The sequence below is a fragment of the Lissotriton helveticus genome, chromosome 7 (genome assembly GCF_964261635.1).
Source record: "Lissotriton helveticus chromosome 7, aLisHel1.1, whole genome shotgun sequence".
Lineage (NCBI taxonomy): Eukaryota > Metazoa > Chordata > Amphibia > Caudata > Salamandridae > Lissotriton > Lissotriton helveticus.
This window is the reverse complement of record NC_136068.1, coordinates 1,724,550,228-1,724,568,734: the sequence shown is the minus strand read 5'-3', so window position 1 is coordinate 1,724,568,734 and position 18,507 is coordinate 1,724,550,228. Positions and strand designations below refer to the sequence as shown.

Below are 18,507 nucleotides of genomic sequence, written 5' to 3'. Positions count from 1 at the left end.
CATAATCCAGTATGTTGGTTATATAGGATTGTACACACTGGTATATCTTTTTTGCATGTGTATATATTAGCGTGATTATATCTAGCAATGACATGTCTCTGTATATACATGTTTGCATGCCAAACGGACGTACGCAAAAGTGCAATACACCTATAGTACTCCAAACCAGTTATACATCTCGGGGTTATATATTTCTAATTGCACTGATGTTGTATGCTGAAAGAACTTGCCTCTATGTCCTGAGGCGTATCAAATGATCCATTGTTTGGTTTTATATCCCGTTGATAAGTGTTCCACTACCTAAGTTAAATGGTATGATTCTATGTAGTTAGATGCCATTGGACTATGCATCACATTGCATTACTGGTTTTGAATGTCGAACGTCCATTTTGACTTTCGTAAATGTACTTAATGTTTTAACTTTGTATGAAATCCCAACATCTAATAATACCATTCCAACACTATGTGCCCCCTTAAATTAGCACAATTAAAACTAAGTATACTTCGTTCTTTTTTAAGAAAAGTTCCATCAACCCCTTTTTACATAACCGCATTGACATCCCAAGGAGTAATAGGACTTTACAAACGTAAATTCTAGGGACCCGGCTGCTCAACCGAGGGCCTTTGTAGACACTCCCTCAAAACAGCTCTTCCCCTGATTGGTCTAACAGGGACGAGCCCTCAGGAAGTATTGAGCGGCTGCACCTCGAGGCAGATCACTCACTGCTCGGCAGCGAAGATGGATACAGACTTTTTCGAGCGGATTTGACGGTGAGATATGCCCTGTGACCTGTAGAGACCTCCGCATGCACGATTAAGCAGGTGAAATTGCTGTTTAACCGGAAATCACCTTAGAATGCCAGACTACATTTATTTAACGAGATTTATCTGGACATTCAATCTGTAGAGACCTCCGCATGCACGATTAAGCAGGTGAAATTGCTGTTTAACCGGCAATCACCTTAGCATGCCAGACTACATTTATTTACCGTGATTTATCTGGACATTCAATTTGTTCTGTTAGAAATGATTTAGACCGCGGCGCACAAGTAAGCCTTTTAAACATCTGTACCATGCCCATTGCGGCTTTTGGCCCTCCATAAGAGACGAATGCCATCCAACCCTTTACTACACCCGGGTGTTAATTTTTTAAATGGCTAATATACCGAATCTGTATCCTTTGGATTCCTGACCCGCTCTGTCCAGATCTCAATCTTAATATAACATGACGTACGAGCGAGCATTTCAAGCAACATTTCGACTTATTTCTCATTATGTTTCTGTCCTCCAGAACCCCGAGGGCTGCGAGATTTTTTCGCGCTCCCTTAAAAGGTCTCCGTTGGACACATGACGAAGCAGAAATACCAGATATACTGATTTGAAAGCCACGATGTCCCAGTAAGTGCCCCTTTGTTATTTCCTGCCAATCCAAATGCAGATAGGGTTCCTTGGTTACCCGACAGTAACACCGATCCCTTTTTAAATAATTGCAGGTAATATTTGTCCACATAGGAACCGAGGATGGTCCAACTCTAATGGCCACTGAACGGCCTTACACAAAGTAAGAATCTTAATTTCTCTACCCAGTCTCAGTGCAATCATGATCTTTACTAAAGGCCTGATACATTCATTTTAATTGTATTATTCATAGGCGCTCCTGTTCTTTTATGTCCTGAAGAAGACCCCAGCATGAGGCTTCAACCAACCCTTAATGCATGCACATCTGTATTCGGTATTTTACCACCCAATAGGATTGGGTGGTAAAATACCGAATTCTGAAGGCCTGTAGCACTGTCAACAGTGCTACCTACATCTGGGTTTTACCGAATCGGTAAAATTACCGATTCGGTATTTTACAGATTCGGTAAATTTACCGTTTCGGTAAATTTACCGAATCTGTAAAATATTTGCCCCTATATCTCGAAAACCAATTACCGGTCGGTAACGGCCGAAATCGGTCGTTACCGACCAGTAATTGGCGACCTACATCTGGCCCATAAGGCTTTGCAGGTTCCCTTTCTTCACTTGGCCTGGCATTTCCCCAAAATAGCGCAATTCTGGGTGTCAATTCTGGAGCCTTCGGCCTTGCTGGGTCTCTTGGGGTACACGAAAGACATACCAGTGGAGCTCAGATGCCTACTGGCCTTGGTGTTACTCTTGGCGAAGAGACATGTAGCCATGCCCTGGGGAGGGCCGGGGTCCTACAAATGAAATGCTGGGTAGCAGACATCACACTCTGTCAGGAACAACTGAATACATTTTGGGAACTAATGCCAGCAGCGTCCAGACCCCGGGAAATCTGGGGCCCATTCCAAGATTGGGTTCGGGTCCAGGCCATGACAGTGGATGGTGCAGAGGTGACCTAGGGCCTCAACACTCAGATGCGCAAACAGAGACTGGGTGGGGATATGATACTGTTTTGCCTATGGTAACTGGGGGGTCGGTGCCGTGGGGTCACTGTATTGTATTTCTTCCTATTTATGCCCTCCCTTTAATAAGTGTATCGCTGACAATGAATACGAAGCTGTGACTTTCCATTTAACCACATTGCGATAGAATACGTTGCTGTTGCCTGTTTATCCCCACCTAGTTGAGGTTTATTTATGAATGTATTTATTTCTCTTGGTAAATGCTTTTCCTTTTGATTTTATGGTAATCTTGATCTGTTTGTTTACATGCAAACCTTGATCCTATATGACCGCTTCAGTTCTATGCATAATGTCACCCGTAGATGTCCAAGGAATGATATGGGATAGGACAATTGTTCTTAAAATGTTTATTAGACGATGCAGTCTATGTTTTTCTGTGTATCAAAACTTCAATAAAAAAATAAAAAAATGTAGGTTTCAGCCGCTTTGGAAGGCGTGCCATTACACTGTACTGAGACTCATGAGAAGTAGTCAGCAAAGTTCTGATCTTTCCCTGGTCAGTGAGCCATAGTGTAGTCATATTCCTGTAGTCACAAACCCCAATGTTCAATTCTAGAAGGTATCTTGGTTTGTGGATTGCCAAAGGTCGTGAGCAACGCTTGATGATCGAGTATAAGAGTGTAGCGTTTTCCATATAAGAATACGTGGAAATCTTCACCAGCCCACACCACTGCTAAACATTCTTTCTCAGGTTGTGAATAGGCATGTTCAGTTTGTGACAAACTTCTGCTTGCGTATGCTACAATATGCCTTTGAGCATTTTGGTGTCCACTGTGTTGGGTAAGGATCACATCTAACCCGACCAGACATGGGCCGACAACAACCTCTCTATGAAGCTTCAGATCAAGAGACCATTTCAGTGACGTTCCCAAGTGCATGCATGATTTTATTAAAACTTTATTAACATTGTTGTGACCACTAAAATAAAGCATTTCTTTTTCTAAAAGCCTCTCAAGAGAGCACTTACACTGGCAAAGTCACTTATGTATCCGAGTCCCACTAAAAAGTAAAAAGTAATGAAAAGGGGGCAAGTAAGGAATACCCTGACCCCCCAGATATGGTGGGGGGCGGTCCCACAGGATCCATCTGTGAGTAAAAACTATTTTTTAAAATATAAATTCACCACGAATCCTCGGCTGGAACCACAGAAAAAAAAACGTACTGGCTACCACCCATATTTCTTTGGGTGAGACAAATCCCAGGGGCATGCAAGGTTATATTGATGGAGGGGGACTCATGGGGCCCCCCTCCTAAGCTTTTGCTGGGGCACTGAACAACAGAAACTAAGGGGGCCCACTTGCCCCCCCACAGCACCAGGGACTGCCACCTAGGGACATCCACCTCCTCTGTGCACTGAACAATATAAATGCGGGGTGGGGCCCGCTTGGCACCCCCTGGAAGCCACCACCGCCCGGGGCAGTCAATGTAAATTATGGAAGCAGCTCCACACTGGCCCAAAGACCCCCACCTCCCTGGGGCACAAACATTATTTTAAAAAGAATATGGGGGAGGCCCTGGGGTATGCCATCTCCCCGGGGAAGATTTAATATATTTCTGGCGGAGCCCCGGGGCACATACATTATTTTTTTTGAAACAGGGGAGGACCTGGGGAACGCCACATTCCCAAGGCAGAAATACAATGTTTGGGGGGTCCCTGCTGCCCCGGGGACCGCCACCTTCCCAGGGCACTAACAGAATAATTAAGGGGTCTGTTGCTGAGCTAAATACTTGAATGAGGGGGGCCGTGGGACCCCCTCGTGGAGCTGTAGATGGTTCTGGGGATCGTCGCACCCCAGGGTTCGCTGCTGCTTTGCACCAGTTTGCCCATCCCAAGACATACCTGTTTGCTGTGGCTTGGCGTGAGCTATGTCAGTCCTGCCAAGCCACAGCAAAATATCTGCTTTCAGCTAGCATGAACATTGAAAATACACTCACTTACTTGAAGGGGAGCAAAATTGCTTTAATAATTATGGAGCTGCCTTTCCAGCAGCTCTCTATGTCTAAAAGCATTGCCGGGTCCCGAAGTAGGTGGGGAGCTAGCAGGGACCAGGGGGGCCTTCAGGCTCCCCACACAGACCCCAATAAAAGGAACTGGGTGTGCTGGGTGGGAACAGGGCACCCAAAATAGAGACCAGGCCCTGGGAGGGTGGCCGGACGGGTGGGTGACCAGAAACCACATTTGCATGCACTGGTGGCTGTCATTGAAATATTGGGGCTTTAGGCTGTGGGCCAGGTAGGGTTATGGCCTGATATCTACTCTCTGGACCCCTGTATTTGTTGTCCATTGAGCTCTGCCTCATAAATTTACTAGGTGTCAAGCATGTCTGCTGCCCATAGAACAGATTACTTTACTTTCCCATGTTATTGTTCTCTCACTCGACTGAAGGGCATGGTCCACATGGAACCTATATGCCTTAGGTTCCTACCAGCTCAACCAGGTCTTGTTCAGATATTCATTTTTTTCCCACCGAGTAAAATTAGAAATCGAAAAGCTGAATTAATGAAAAACACACTGGGGCTATTCACAAAGGGATTTTGGAGTAAATAAGGTAGTACTGTTGAAGGTAATGTTACTTGCCTTTGGGGCACAAATCATCGTAAATGGGAATAAAATGGCAATATTTCAATCAAAACTTCACTTGCAGGAATTTGTTCTTTGACACTATGTCCAATGATGACCGCAGATCCTGTCAGATGGGCATATATATTATACAATTGTGTAGACTGCATAAAAAGAATGCCTACCTGCAGGAGGGCATGTTGCGTAGTTATGAGCAGCAGTATTACAGCCCCCCACCCAATCAACATCTACCAGAACTGGCAAAGGTGACACTCAAATGCCTACACATTCCAACAAGCGCATCAGCACTAGACTAGTGGCAGTGTCTTATGGAGGGCCCTAACCTCATTTTACCTTCATTGTAGTAAAGCAAATGTCCCCTTTTCTGGTCTGACCATCCAATGCAGATCAAAGACATGTTCAAGTATGAGAAGCATTCCATTCTCAAAGTCAATCTGTGAAACTTTGAAAGGTTAAGATCAATGCTATGAAAGTGCACTTGCTTTAGCCTGAAATGTACACAAAAAATCATGAGTAACTTGATAAATGTATTAATACGACACAAGAAACTCAAATACAATTCATTTCAGAGTTATAAAGAGTGACAGCACTGAGGAGTGGTTTGGCCCAAAGCAGTATTTTTAAGTGTTATTATTAAAAGTAGCAAGACCCCTAATTTGAGTACTTCAGCAACATATTTTCTTCCCAAGTGTCATGAAAGCATTGCAGGTTGATTATATGTAGTTCAGCAAGTTATGCTATTACAAACAAACAAATAAGGTGGCCCTATCTGTTTTCCCTGACAAACTTGCATACAAACTTAAGGACTAATTATGTGTAAAATGTTCTCCTGTGCGAAAATCTCTGCTTTCGCACTTTTGGTGTCCTCCCCAGCCAGGGTACTCAGAAATGAATATGCCACGCACAGAATTTGGATTTACACCTCATTATTGCTCTGCATGTAATTGTGAACATGAACTCTATTCACCACACCTGAACGCTTAAGGTGAGGGTTCTGTGGAGTCAGTCCGCCAGGAACCGAAAGGATCCAATCATCATTAACTCACAAGACACTAAGGGGGTCATTACAATGGTGGGTGGACCTGAGTCCGCGAGCCATCGGAGCGGTGTTGGGACCGCCCACCAGACATGCGACGGTCCCGCAGCATGAAATAGGATGCGACCGCAACCATGGTGGTTGCATTCTTTATTTTAACATTGCAGCGGGTGCTGCTAGAAGCATGTTAAAATCAATGTTAAAATTGCATGTTTTGCATTTCACTGCACTATATGTCAGGCACCACACGGTGCCTGCCACTTTGTGCAGTGAAAGTGCATACAACTTACCCCCGACACAAGGGGGGCCCGCAACGGGCCCTCAAACCCAATCCCGCTAAATAAACATCCTAATTTGGTGGACGGTTCCTGCTAGGCACCACCACCATCCGCCAGGCAATAGGACCGACTGCCGTTGGCGGTGTAGCAGTGGACGGTTTTGCATCTGCTAGGGTACCCACCGCCATTCTAATTGTGGGAAAAATCCTGTGCGATGGCGGTAGGACCACCATCCCAATCGACCCCTTAATCTCTTGTCCTTGTTAAATGAAAAATTCTACCTTTTCTGATATATACATATATATATATATATATATATATATATATATATATATATATATATATATAATTTGTTCTAAGTACTAGACCATTGGAATATGTAGAACATAGTAGGATGCTACTTGACATGTTATCATTCTGTCTAGAGAACAATTATTTCCTTTTTAACGGCCAATTTTACCAACAGGTGCAGGGTGTAGTGATGGGCGCCAGTTTCTCCCCCAGCTATGCCTGCCTCTTTATGGGCTGGTGGGAGGAACTGGTCCTCAGGCGAAAGTATGAACAGGGCTGCACCCAAAACATAGTCTCCTGGCTGCTTTTTATCGATGATTTATTTATTGTTTGGCGAGGATCTGAAGAAAGCGTGCTTAAATTTGTGGATGACATTAATCAAAATGATCTTAATTTAAATTTTACTTTTAATATCAGCAGATACTCAGTAACATTTCTAGATGTACAGGTTTTAATACAAGAAAACATTTTAACAACTACCCTTTTTAGAAAACCTACAGCTGGCAACACAATATTGCATGCCACAAGTGCACATCCTCCCCATTTAATAAGAAGTATACCATATGGGGAGATGCATCGCATCCGCCGTATATGCAGTGATCCACTGGATGCGAAGAAAAAACAGATGGAAAGCTTGGCAAGGTTTTTAGATAGAGGGTACAGCCGCAAGGTAGTAGAAACAGCCATGAAGAATTCCCAATCAAAACGTAGGGAAGAACTCCTTCAATACAGAAATAATTTGAGTCAAGGAGTAGAAAGTAAAAAGGTAGAGCCAGTTTGTTTGATTTAAACATATTCCAAACAGGAAAGGGACTTGAGGAATATTATAAGGCGCAATTGGCATTTTATCCAGGATGATCCTGTGATTGGCGACCTTATGCCTTCGAACCCGGCTATAACCTTTCGAAAATCTAAAAGTATGGGCAATGCGCTGGCCACTAACAGTAAAGAAAACTTTGGTAAAATAAGTTGGTTACCCTCTAGAAAGGGATTCTATAAATGTTTGACCAGTCGTGCATGCCAGTTTGGTATTAACACCAAAAATTACAGGACAGCGTTCTCTGATGCTATGAGAGAAATCAAACAGCATCTTACATGTAAGACGGAGTACTGTGTGTATGTCCTGGAGTGTGACTGCCGCTTAAAGTACATTGGCAGCACCAAACTGGCTATACACAAACGTATTTTACAGCATTTGAGAGCGATCACAAACAAGGACCAGAATTATCCAGTTGCTAGACATTTTCAAATAGCACACAATCGTGACCCCAAATTTCTTCGATACTATGCCATAGAGTCAGTTCCCTCATTAAGGAGAGGAGGGGGCAGAGAGGCCAGTCTCCATAGATTGGAAACAAGCTATATACTTGAGTTTGACTCTAAGTGGCCGGGGGGGCTCAATGCACCTGAGTACCTTCATACCTTTTTATGAGAAATCAATTGTGGTATTGAAGTCCTTTTATTTGCAACATGGTCCTTGTTTTTATCAAATTCTGAATCTGCTTCTCAAACTGATCCAACTATGAAATGAATGTTATTTTTTTTATAAAAAAAAGGTCTTATACATAAGGATTGTCGGATATCAAGATTAGTATGAGAGTAAACTATTTATGCACAGGCTTTTCCGGGGTGTTGTTTTTAATGATTGGTTTTAGGATGTCACGGGTAGTTTTTATGTATGCTTCTTTTTATTGATCGCTTTAAATATGTTACCGGGTTTAGATCTGTGCATATTGACCTTATATGAGCATTTATTGTGTTGTGATCTTGCTCTATGATTAATTGTCTTCGTATCATAACTCTTCAAATACATATAAACCTTTCCATGCATATACTGTACAGGCACTAGTCACTTTAAAATTTAGCACAAAGGCATTAGGCCCTATAAAAAATGTGTACTAATGTAGCACCGAAGCACTTTATTCAATGAATTTTAAATTGAATGTTTTTCCAACTTTAATCTGTTTACAATTTTTACTGATTTAATGAGTAATAAGGGGACATTGAAATGAAATTTTGTTATTGTAATTTAATTAAGAAAATTTGCTTAAAGTTTGATTTGGCCGAAAAAAATGTAAAAATTGAACTGATGCATTGCTTACTACGTATGAAATTAATTGGGTGACTGGATGAAATTTTTGAAGTTTTTTTTATAACCATTTTTTAGTTATTAATTTTCCGAGATATATAAATGTATATTTTCTCTGAAAATTTACGGTGAGCACATAGTTGTAAGGATGAAGTAGTGCATCCAGGCTAGAAGAAGTGAAATGTAAAGCATGTATGCAGTAATTTCTCGCTATAATTGGCAAAATGTTGATAGGTTTGTAAATTTCTGATTTGCATTTAAGCAGTTATGGAATACAACCTTAACCAATTTTCTCTATATATATGTGAAGAAATGTATTTATACAGCTATGAGTATTTCTTCTGTGTCTATTTCTACACATGATGAACTGACACTTTAAATTGGGTAATGTTCTATGCACAGTCAGGTGACCAAGGCCGCTTGGACGGCCGAAACGCGTCCTGATGATTTTTGAGAGAGAATAAAATAATGCTGCACAAAAGTTTGGTCTGCGCCCGTGATTCCGCGTTCTAAGCGGGTTGGATTACGAGTTGGTGCTCATATATATATATATATATATATATATACATATATATGTTCACAAACTCCTTCACTCACAAAGGAAAGGCGCGCTCACGTGATTGAAGAACACTTCATTCTTTTATTTGGCATTTCCCTCGGACATCGCACCTGACGCGTTTCAGTCTCAGCAACCTTTCTCAAAGGTTCCAGTCCGGCATTACCATTGTTGCAAAATCTTTCCATCCCAACAGGTTGCTGATTTCATACTGTTGGTCCCCATTGGACCTCCTCACTGGTGTTCCTTTCACTGCATTATGGGACTTGTGGTTTGCACATTTCCAACCCTCCAGTGGGTGAATGCCTGGTCTGCTGATGTCCGTTTAGTTATTGTTTTCTGCCGTTTTTTAATCACGTTCCCTCACAAGCCCACATTGAAGGCTGTGCGGACCCCTAACTTCGCTAGTCCGAGGTGGCAGCCAATACCCCTGGGTGTCTTCCGACTGCAAAAGAAACTTAGTCCACGGCGGGGCATTGTGGTGCTCTTATCGGGTGGTACGTCCTTTTCGGTGGGACCAATGAAATTCCACAATCCTGCTTAGCAGGGATCCCCCAAGACACAGGTACGGACCACAGCGTGTTGATAGGGTTTTCAAGTGTCATTTATTGCATCCAATTCAGCAGCATATTATGATGACCAGTATAAGAGTGTAGAGTTTTCCATATAAGAATACGTGGAAATCTGCACAAGCCCACACCACTGCTAAACATTCTTTCTCAGGTTGTGAATAGGCATGTTCAGTTTGTGACAAGTATATATATATATATATAGTCACTGAAAAAACCATAGGATTCATGAGTGTTATAGTTTGAGATGTCATCAGTGATGTCATCAGTGATTTCACTGACCATGTCATGAATGATGTAATATGTGACATCATCAGCAGTGCATTGAGGGTGCGCGAGTTATAGTTAGCACAACTAAATATTACTGAGAAATTTCTATGGTGAAATGTCCAGCTAACTGTAACACTCATGAAACCTATGGTTTTTTCAGTGAATGTCAAAGGTTTTTTAAATGCTAATTCCTAACTATAACAGCTCTGAAACTTATGTTTTTTTCAGTGAATTTCAAAGGTTTTTTAAATGCTAATTTCTAACTATAACCTCTCTGAAACCTATGTTTTTTCAGTGAATTTCAAATGTTTTTTAAATGCTAATTTTTAAGTGCAATAGTAGTTATATCTCATTCTAGTACTAAATTTCTATAGTCTTTTAACTGTTTATTTATACATATTTTATTTATTAAACAACATTATATATTTTTCTGAAAATTGCACAAACAAAAATTAAAACTGAAATATTTTTAATTATTTTGTTATTTTGTATTTTAATATATTTATATATTTTTTTTTTCCAAATTCTTTGGGGCGTTGCACACCCAAAGCGTACCTACTGCAGCGGGTCCACGTATTCTAGCTGCCATTTTGGAAAAGTCATGAAAGATCTGTATATGGTGAGCGATGAGTGTGAGTTTTTTTTCAGTTACGTCATATATGTACAATGTTACGTGGTGTGCGCGACCGGTATGCGACCGGTCCACGACTCCTGCTCCCGCACATTCGCTACACATGCGTATTACCATACGCGGCGCTTGCGCGGTGGTGGGCCCCACTTGAAGTCATATACGTGCTGGGACGCTCTGGGTACGTGACTCCCGTGAAATGTTTTATGTTCTAAAATGATATGTACGTGTTTTTAATGTACATATTAGGGCAAAAGATTATATAAGGTATTCATAAAAATTATATATTTCTACTTGTAATAAACTTATATTATTTTTAAATATATTTTCGTGAAGTCACGTCGGGTGCGCGCTTCGTGAGCACACGGTGCGTCGATCCCATGTGACCATAAAAAAAAGATTTGATTGGTTCATAACATTTCCCACTGTAACTAGTGAAGGACCCGACCCATTTTAAGTATTCTGTTTGGAGCAGTTGATGAGAGACATCTCTTCTTCTTCCAGAGCTGGTTTTGGAATTTATTTGGTGGTTTAAAAAAATTGCATTGGAGAAATGGCTTCTGGTTCGCATGCTCCTCGTCATATGCAGATGAAGATATATTGGAGGAAGATCCTCCCAAGCAGAGGCCTGAATCAGTGGTATGGAAATTTTTCATCTTTCCTGCCGGAGAAAAAAAGGTCAACGCAAGAAAAGTCACATGCTTGCTGTGTGACGGGGTAATGTTGCGAAGCAGTGACAATAAATACTCCTGTGGAACAGCGAGTATGTATAAACATCTGGGGACCATTCACCCGAAGAATCTGGCATGAAAAGAAATGAGGCATGCAGCAAAAAATCCACCACCAGGCATTGCTAGCACCTCCGGAGCGCCCACTTCAGCACCACCAGTAGACATTCGCCCAGAATTTGCTTTTCTGCAGCAGCACTGCACTAAGTGCAAAACCATCATCTGTTATGGTGGCCAGTCAGTGGACGCTATTTGTGCAGCTCAACGGAACCATAAATGCAATTTTATATAATTTTTTAGTTTTTGGAATAAAGTTGAATTCTGAAAGCTAACTGGTTACTTAGTTCCTTTTTTGTTAAATTTTTAAAAAACACCAAAACAAGTACCAAATTGTTAAAAAACTAAAATAAAAAAACAGAAGAAAGAAAAAGTTCAGAACTACCTTATCTGGTTTAAAAAAAGAACTATAATTGGATGGTAATGTCTGAAAGTTTGGTTGAATGTATGTGTAGAGCATGATTGACTGAAAGAATGCATTAGTACTGTATGGTGAATTTATAGGGGCAGATCTATGAGGAAGTGCTGCAGCGGGACACTGCAAGCCCTTTAGCTGCACCGCACTGCGGTACTTCTGAAGCACAGGGATGTGACATATTTACATGAATATGTCGCAATTCGGTGCTCCCTCTGCACTAGCACACAAACTGCAGCCATGCAGTGATGCCGGCACCCTTGCATCATGGTGCAAGGATATCTGTGTCATGGGGAATTGTTTTTGTGCAGAAAGGGACTTCTTCCTGCACAAAAACAATCACTAAAGGCATTTTCCCCCTTCAATGTGTGCTGTGGAATGCAGTATGCATTGAAAGAGGAGAAAATGAGGAGAAATGAAAACATTTCTCCTTGTTGTGCCTCGCTACACCACATCTAGGGTGGCACACCATTCACACATATCTACAGATTTACACTTTCTCGTAAGTCTTGAGATGTGATATTCCATGGGTGTTGTGTGGGAACAGACCCAGCGTCACCCATGGAACGCCCCTTCAACGAAAAGTGCTGCGTTTGAATGGGTCGTATTTTCAAGGAGAGGAAAAGCCACGCAGGGTGGCTTTTCCTCTCCTTGTAAATATGGAGGAGTCGGGCGCTAGAGGGTGCACAGTGGAATGGCTGCCTCTTGTGACAGCTCCGCCGGCCAGATTCGAGACGCGACGGTAAAGTGCTTCTAGCAGTTTCAAAATCGACACCAGAGAGCAGGAAAGTGTGTCGGAAGATGCTGGCACTGTCCTGAGTGGCATTATATGTCTTTTTCCGCGCTGCTACCACTGAAAACTTGAGTTGGAAGCAGAGCGCGAGTCGGGACTCACGCCCGGCAATATGGCGGCGCCTGTGGCAGTGTCGGGCAGAAGCACTACTGAGTAAACGAGAGATGAGACGTGGTGTACGCCTATGAGTTCCACCCCACTTGAACAGGCCAGGTACCCTGTGATGATGGATGTACTGGTGTGAGACCCACATACTGGATGTGGTGCGCGCCATGGGCTCTCAGCACAAAATGGCGGCTACCGCAACTGGCAATGTGGACTGCTGCATGCCTGACGATTCGGAGCTACCCGGAGAGCGGCTGGTGGTGCATGGTGCCTGCTCTTGAGTCCTAAATTGATTGCCTCATTGCTGGAGCCCGGACGGCAATGCTGGCCCGGCTGTGATCGACGTGTGTACGGCTATGAGCCCCGCAGATGAGGTCATTAAACCTGTGGGACCCCTAATCATCAGATGAGGTACCTGCGACTGTACCGGAGCGTATATCACTGCTTGACCTAGCGAGATGTTATGACTGCGCACCCATTAATGTCAATGATGATGAATCTGCCCTGTGCGCCTGCTGTCAGTGCTATGTGGGGCCCGTGCTGGCTACAATCTCTTTGCAGGTGAGGCCCAGCGCCACGAGCTCAACGCGGCTGACCGGGCGCGTGCTGCGGCAGGACTTCCTATGCTGCATAATTCACGTTAGCAATTATCATCTATAATCGGTATCCTTGGAGTGTGCCACCACCCTTGTGCCTTGCCCTCGCGGTGGGGGGTGCTCTCACTGCGTACCGGTGCTGATGTAGAGGCGATACCGCACTGTTTCGCATTTCGTGGCAGGTCCATAGACAAAGGGTGGAAGAGCGACGTTTCGGACAGCTAAACGGGTGTGCCGGTGGTGGTCACATTTTTGAACCTATGAACTATATTTCCCACGCCGGTGTGGTGCATTCACGACAACATGAGGAAGCCAGATAAGCAGCAGGCCAAGCTAACATTCAACACCAAAAAAATCGCTAACGAGGCGACAGCGCAGTCTGATACTGAACTTGACAACGACACTGAGGCATCTAACAGCATGGCACAGGTACTCAAAGCCATTCAGAAAAGTCTACAAGATGTGCACAGGGAATTGGACACCATTACCAACGAGTGGACAACATGGCAGTGAAGCTGGATAAACATGGAGAACGCCTTGTCGAAGCTGAAGCCCGAATCTACAGTGGAGGACGAGTCACACACCACAGCTCAGAAATGCACAAACATGGAAAGACTCTTGGATGTTATAAAAAATAAGGCGGAGGATTTAGAAGCGAGATCCCAGCGCAATAACATCAGATTCGCGGGAATTCCGGAATCCACGAAAACAGGAAAGATGGAAAGCTACTTAGAAGACCAGATCCGCAATGTCTTTGGCACAGAACACCTCTCATCAGTATTGCTGGTAGAAAGCGCACACAGGTCCCTGGCTCCGAGGCCAAAACCAGGTGCGACTCCACGACCTACTGTTGCTCGCCTTTTTAATTATAGGGACCGTGATGTCATCTTGAGGATGGCCCGCGAGAAACAACAAATCAACAATCAAGGAAACACGCTAGAGTTCTATCCAGACTTCACCATGACTGTAAAACTAGCGCGTAAAGAATTTGCCCTGGCGAAAAAGAAATTACGCGAACTAGGAATAGAGTACGCAATGCTTTACCCAGCCCGGCTGAAAGTAACGCAGGATGGTCATTCCACAATTCTTCAAACTCTGAAAACGGTGCAGGAATTCATTAAAAAACTAGGACAAAGACGTCGAGAACAGAGACGCGCAGAACAGAACCAAGACTCGGACTGAGCACCACTCGGAAGTGTGTGGCGCCCATATTTCTACTCGTCATGACCTGGTAAGCCATATTCAGCCAAATATTGTCGTGGGCGCCAGTGTTGTAGTGGATGCACGGAACTGTTGCAAACTTTTTGTTACCCTGAAGCCCAACTGCAGACTCCCAGGACAGTCAAGTGTGCTGCCATACCCACTCTGGATCAACATGAACATACAAATTGACCCTCACACCTTTAGTTTTTACTTATTATTAGAGTAACAATAATCAGGACTGTTTCTGATTATGTGGGCTTAATTAGTTTAGCCCTTTACTTTATTATTCATTTAAGTCAAACGATAGTTGTGTATGAGAAAAACACGACACATATATTAGTCTATCAAAATGTAAAGATTCACAAATAACAACACATTATTTTCAAACACATTAAGTCATACAAAATAGACATGAGAAAAACATTAAAGTAAAAAACTTTGCACGTTATTTACAGTGATAACATATATCCAATAGTGAAAAAAAGATGATGATTCTTTTGAAAGAATCTACAAGAAGGCTGATGGATACAAATCAATCAATGTTTGTTATATCTCAGTAATTTCTATATATTTTGTAGCCTTCTTGCTGCCCGCGTTTCGACCCGTTAACTCAATAAACGAGGTCTCATCAGGGCCTTTTCACTTCGTTCTTTTCTCTAAAAGATTTTTTGTGCAAAAAAGAGAAGAACGTTTTAATTTTTTGCTTTGACCCATTTATCCATCTTAAGCCCTTAGTCCATGACAGCGTAAGTGTAGCCGGATCCAAAGAGTTCAACAGCTTCCTTTTCTTTTTGGTTTTGCTGGGAACTCTGATAACAGCGCCGCTGTTCTTGGCGTCAGTCTCTATTAGATCTGTTTCTTTTTCGTCTTTTAGGTCTGTGGCTGACTGTATTTTTGTTTTCACAACGATGGTGTCCCTTGTGAGGGAAGCCTCCCTCGGTGGACGAGTCTCTTGTCTCTTCAAAAAACGGCGCGGTTCCACATCATTCTTTAGAAAAACGGGGATAGATTTGAATTCAGAAGTCCTCAGTGCGCTATGTCAGGCTCGTTGCAACTGGCGTTTTTGGTTGGTGTTTGAAAATAATGTGTTGTTATTTGTGAATCTTTACATTTTGATAGATTAATATATGTGTCGTGTTTTTCTCATACACAACTATCGTTTGACTTAAATGAATAATAAAGTAAAGGGCTAAACTAATTAAGCCCACATAATCAGAAACAGTCCTGATTATTGTTACTCTAATAATAAGTAAAAACTAAGGGGTCGATTAGGATCGCGGACGGACTTGAGTCCGTCCGCGACCCCTGAGGAGGAGGGAACGTCCGCATGGGCTGCGGCGTTCCCTCCGATCAAATTAGGATGTGACCGCCAGGGTGGCGGTCACATCCTCTATCTCTAACATTGCGGCGGGTGCAGCTTCAAGCTGCATCCGCCGCAATGTAAAAAATCCATGCACAGCATTTGCGTGCACAAAGCGGCAGGCACCGCGCGGTGCCTGCTGCATTGTGCACGCAAATGCAGGGGGGTACCATAGGTACCCCCCATGTGCACCCCCCACCCCACCTTCACCCAGGGGGCCCGCAACGGGCCCCCGAAGTGAAGGTCCGTATGCTTTTCCACGGCGGTGAAGCCGCCGCGGAAAAGCATATATTTTCAGACATCCTAATATGCCTGGCGGTGTCTGATAGACACCGCCAGACATGTTAGTGCTTTTCCGCCGCGGTCGCCTTCCGACCGCGGCGGAAAAGCGGCGGACAGATTATCAGACCCACCAGCCATCCTAATTTGGCGGTGGGTCTTTGGAGTCTCCGCCGCGGTTTTTCCGCATCCTCCAGGCCGGCGGACACTTCCGCCGGCCCGGAGGATGCGGAAAAACCGCCATCCTAATCGGCCCCTAAAGGTGTGGGGGTCAATTTGTATGTTCATGTTGATATAGATGGTCCAGCCCCTCACATGACCCAGGACCTAACTCCTTTTACTCTAGCATACCCACTCTGGATGGCATACTTCCAAACGCTGGGTGTATATAGCGGCCTTGGACTAGCAGATGGTGCCCGGAATTCCTTATAGGTTAATCATTTACACGAGAGAGTCAGACTTTGAATGCACAAACTTAGTGCTGTCTCTAACTGGGTTGAATGACATGAAGTACTTGTGCAGACTGTCTGTGTTAGTGCCTGTCTATTACCGGGTATGCTGAACACTGTCCTGCAGATAACTAGCGACCCACCGAACTATGCTCTGAGACCTGGAGCGGGATTAGCACATGGGCAGAACTGTGTGGGTTACTGACCTGTGCATCACTTCAAACATTGCAATTGGAACTATTGTAGATGTGCACCCCGCATAGAGATGTGAGGAAGGTTCGATACTGGCATATTATGTAAACTTTGTAGAGTTATCAGCATAACCTGTGGCTCATTTCTTATTCATTGGTGTTCCTTAAACTGCATAATTATTGTATACCTGGCCACATCCACTATGTTGGATGCAGGTGTGTGCACTTGGTGGACCCCCCAAAAGGATGTTCCCCAAACGAAGTTCAATTGGATTTGTTTTTTTTGTAGGGTTGTGTCTTTGGCATAATTGGGATGCTGAAGTGGGTGGTGGGAGAGAGGGTTGATGAGGAGCGTTTTACAGATTACTGCACTTGAGAAACATCGCTGAACTCCAGAGTGACGATTCAATATATAATGCGGCTATCATGTGCTTAATAAACGTTGGATATATATGTTGTACTCGAGACAATAGGTTTTTTTGGTTTTTTGTTGCTGTTTTTTTTTGTCCTCATACGCCCCAAAAGATATTTTCAGTATTAATTATACCGAGAATCTTTGCGGATGCTCTTTTTGCAGACACCCAATATGTGTCTCACGGTACCGCCATGTAAACAGTCAGCTCAGTTTCCCAATTTTCCAGGCCCTTAAACTGATCTTAGGGTGGTTCATTCTGCAAAAAGGCATAATCATTGGACAAAGTTGTTCAAAGCCCATCGAGCCAGTTAATGCAAGGAATCAAAAAATGCTTCCTACTCTTCCAGACCGCTTTATCCAAATTAAGAGTATGCCTAATTGCCCTAATCCAATCTACATATGACGGTGCATTAGTGCTCACCCACAATTTACATATTTCCCTACGAGCTAGAATAATTAAATAAAGAAATAACGTATTGATATCTTGAGGTACTTCCTCATAATTAGAGGGGATTCCAAAAAAAACTTGTTGCGTACTAACCTGTATATCATACCCAAAGAGGGCTTTCATACCTTCTTGTACTTCAAACCAAAATTCTCTAAGCGCTGGACACGTCATAAACATATGGAGGTTATTTGCTTTTTCCAAATTGCATTTTGGACAACATGGAGTAGGCCCCTTTGAAAATTTGACCAGCCTAGCCGGAGACCAATATACTCTATGGAGAGAAAACAGGTGATTCCGCTTTAAATTGGCAGGTGATACCGTGAGATGTAGTAAGTCAAAAGATACTTGCCATAAATTCTGCAAGTCGGCATCCAGAACTTGGTCCCTCCAAAGTTGTTCCGGAAGACCAAATTCTCCGTCTTCTCCTTCCAAAATTGTCCAGTAAAGCACTGATGTTTTGAGATTTCTTGCTTTCTTCAATAGGAGTTCCTCCAAAGCAGCCTTGACGCCTTTATCCTCTGTCACAGCCTGGGCCCAGCTTTTAATTTGTAAGTACTTAAATTTAGATACATTTTTATTCGTAAGAACAGAGATGTCCTCCCAACACAAAAGGTTCCCTTCCGGCAATAACTGGCCCCATAATCTAATATTTGCTCTCTGAAGTGGTATGGATAATAAGTCTTTAGTCCACTCTGGAGAGCCTGGCGAGTCCCAAATTGGAGCCATAGCAGAATAATATGC

At 43.2% G+C, this 18,507-nt stretch overlaps 1 long non-coding RNA gene across 11 annotated transcripts in view; it reads left to right on the top strand.

The window, feature by feature from the left end:
* The first annotated feature begins 684 nt into the window (after positions 1–684).
* Positions 685–18,507, top strand: part of LOC144770702 (uncharacterized) — a 175,887-nt gene continuing 158,064 nt past the window's right edge. For all 11 annotated transcript variants that reach the window (XR_013598989.1, XR_013598986.1, XR_013598982.1 and 8 more), the window contains exons 1-3: positions 685–771; positions 1,292–1,398; positions 1,494–1,561. This is a non-coding gene — a long non-coding RNA (uncharacterized LOC144770702). The remainder of the gene's footprint in view (positions 772–1,291; positions 1,399–1,493; positions 1,562–18,507) is intronic.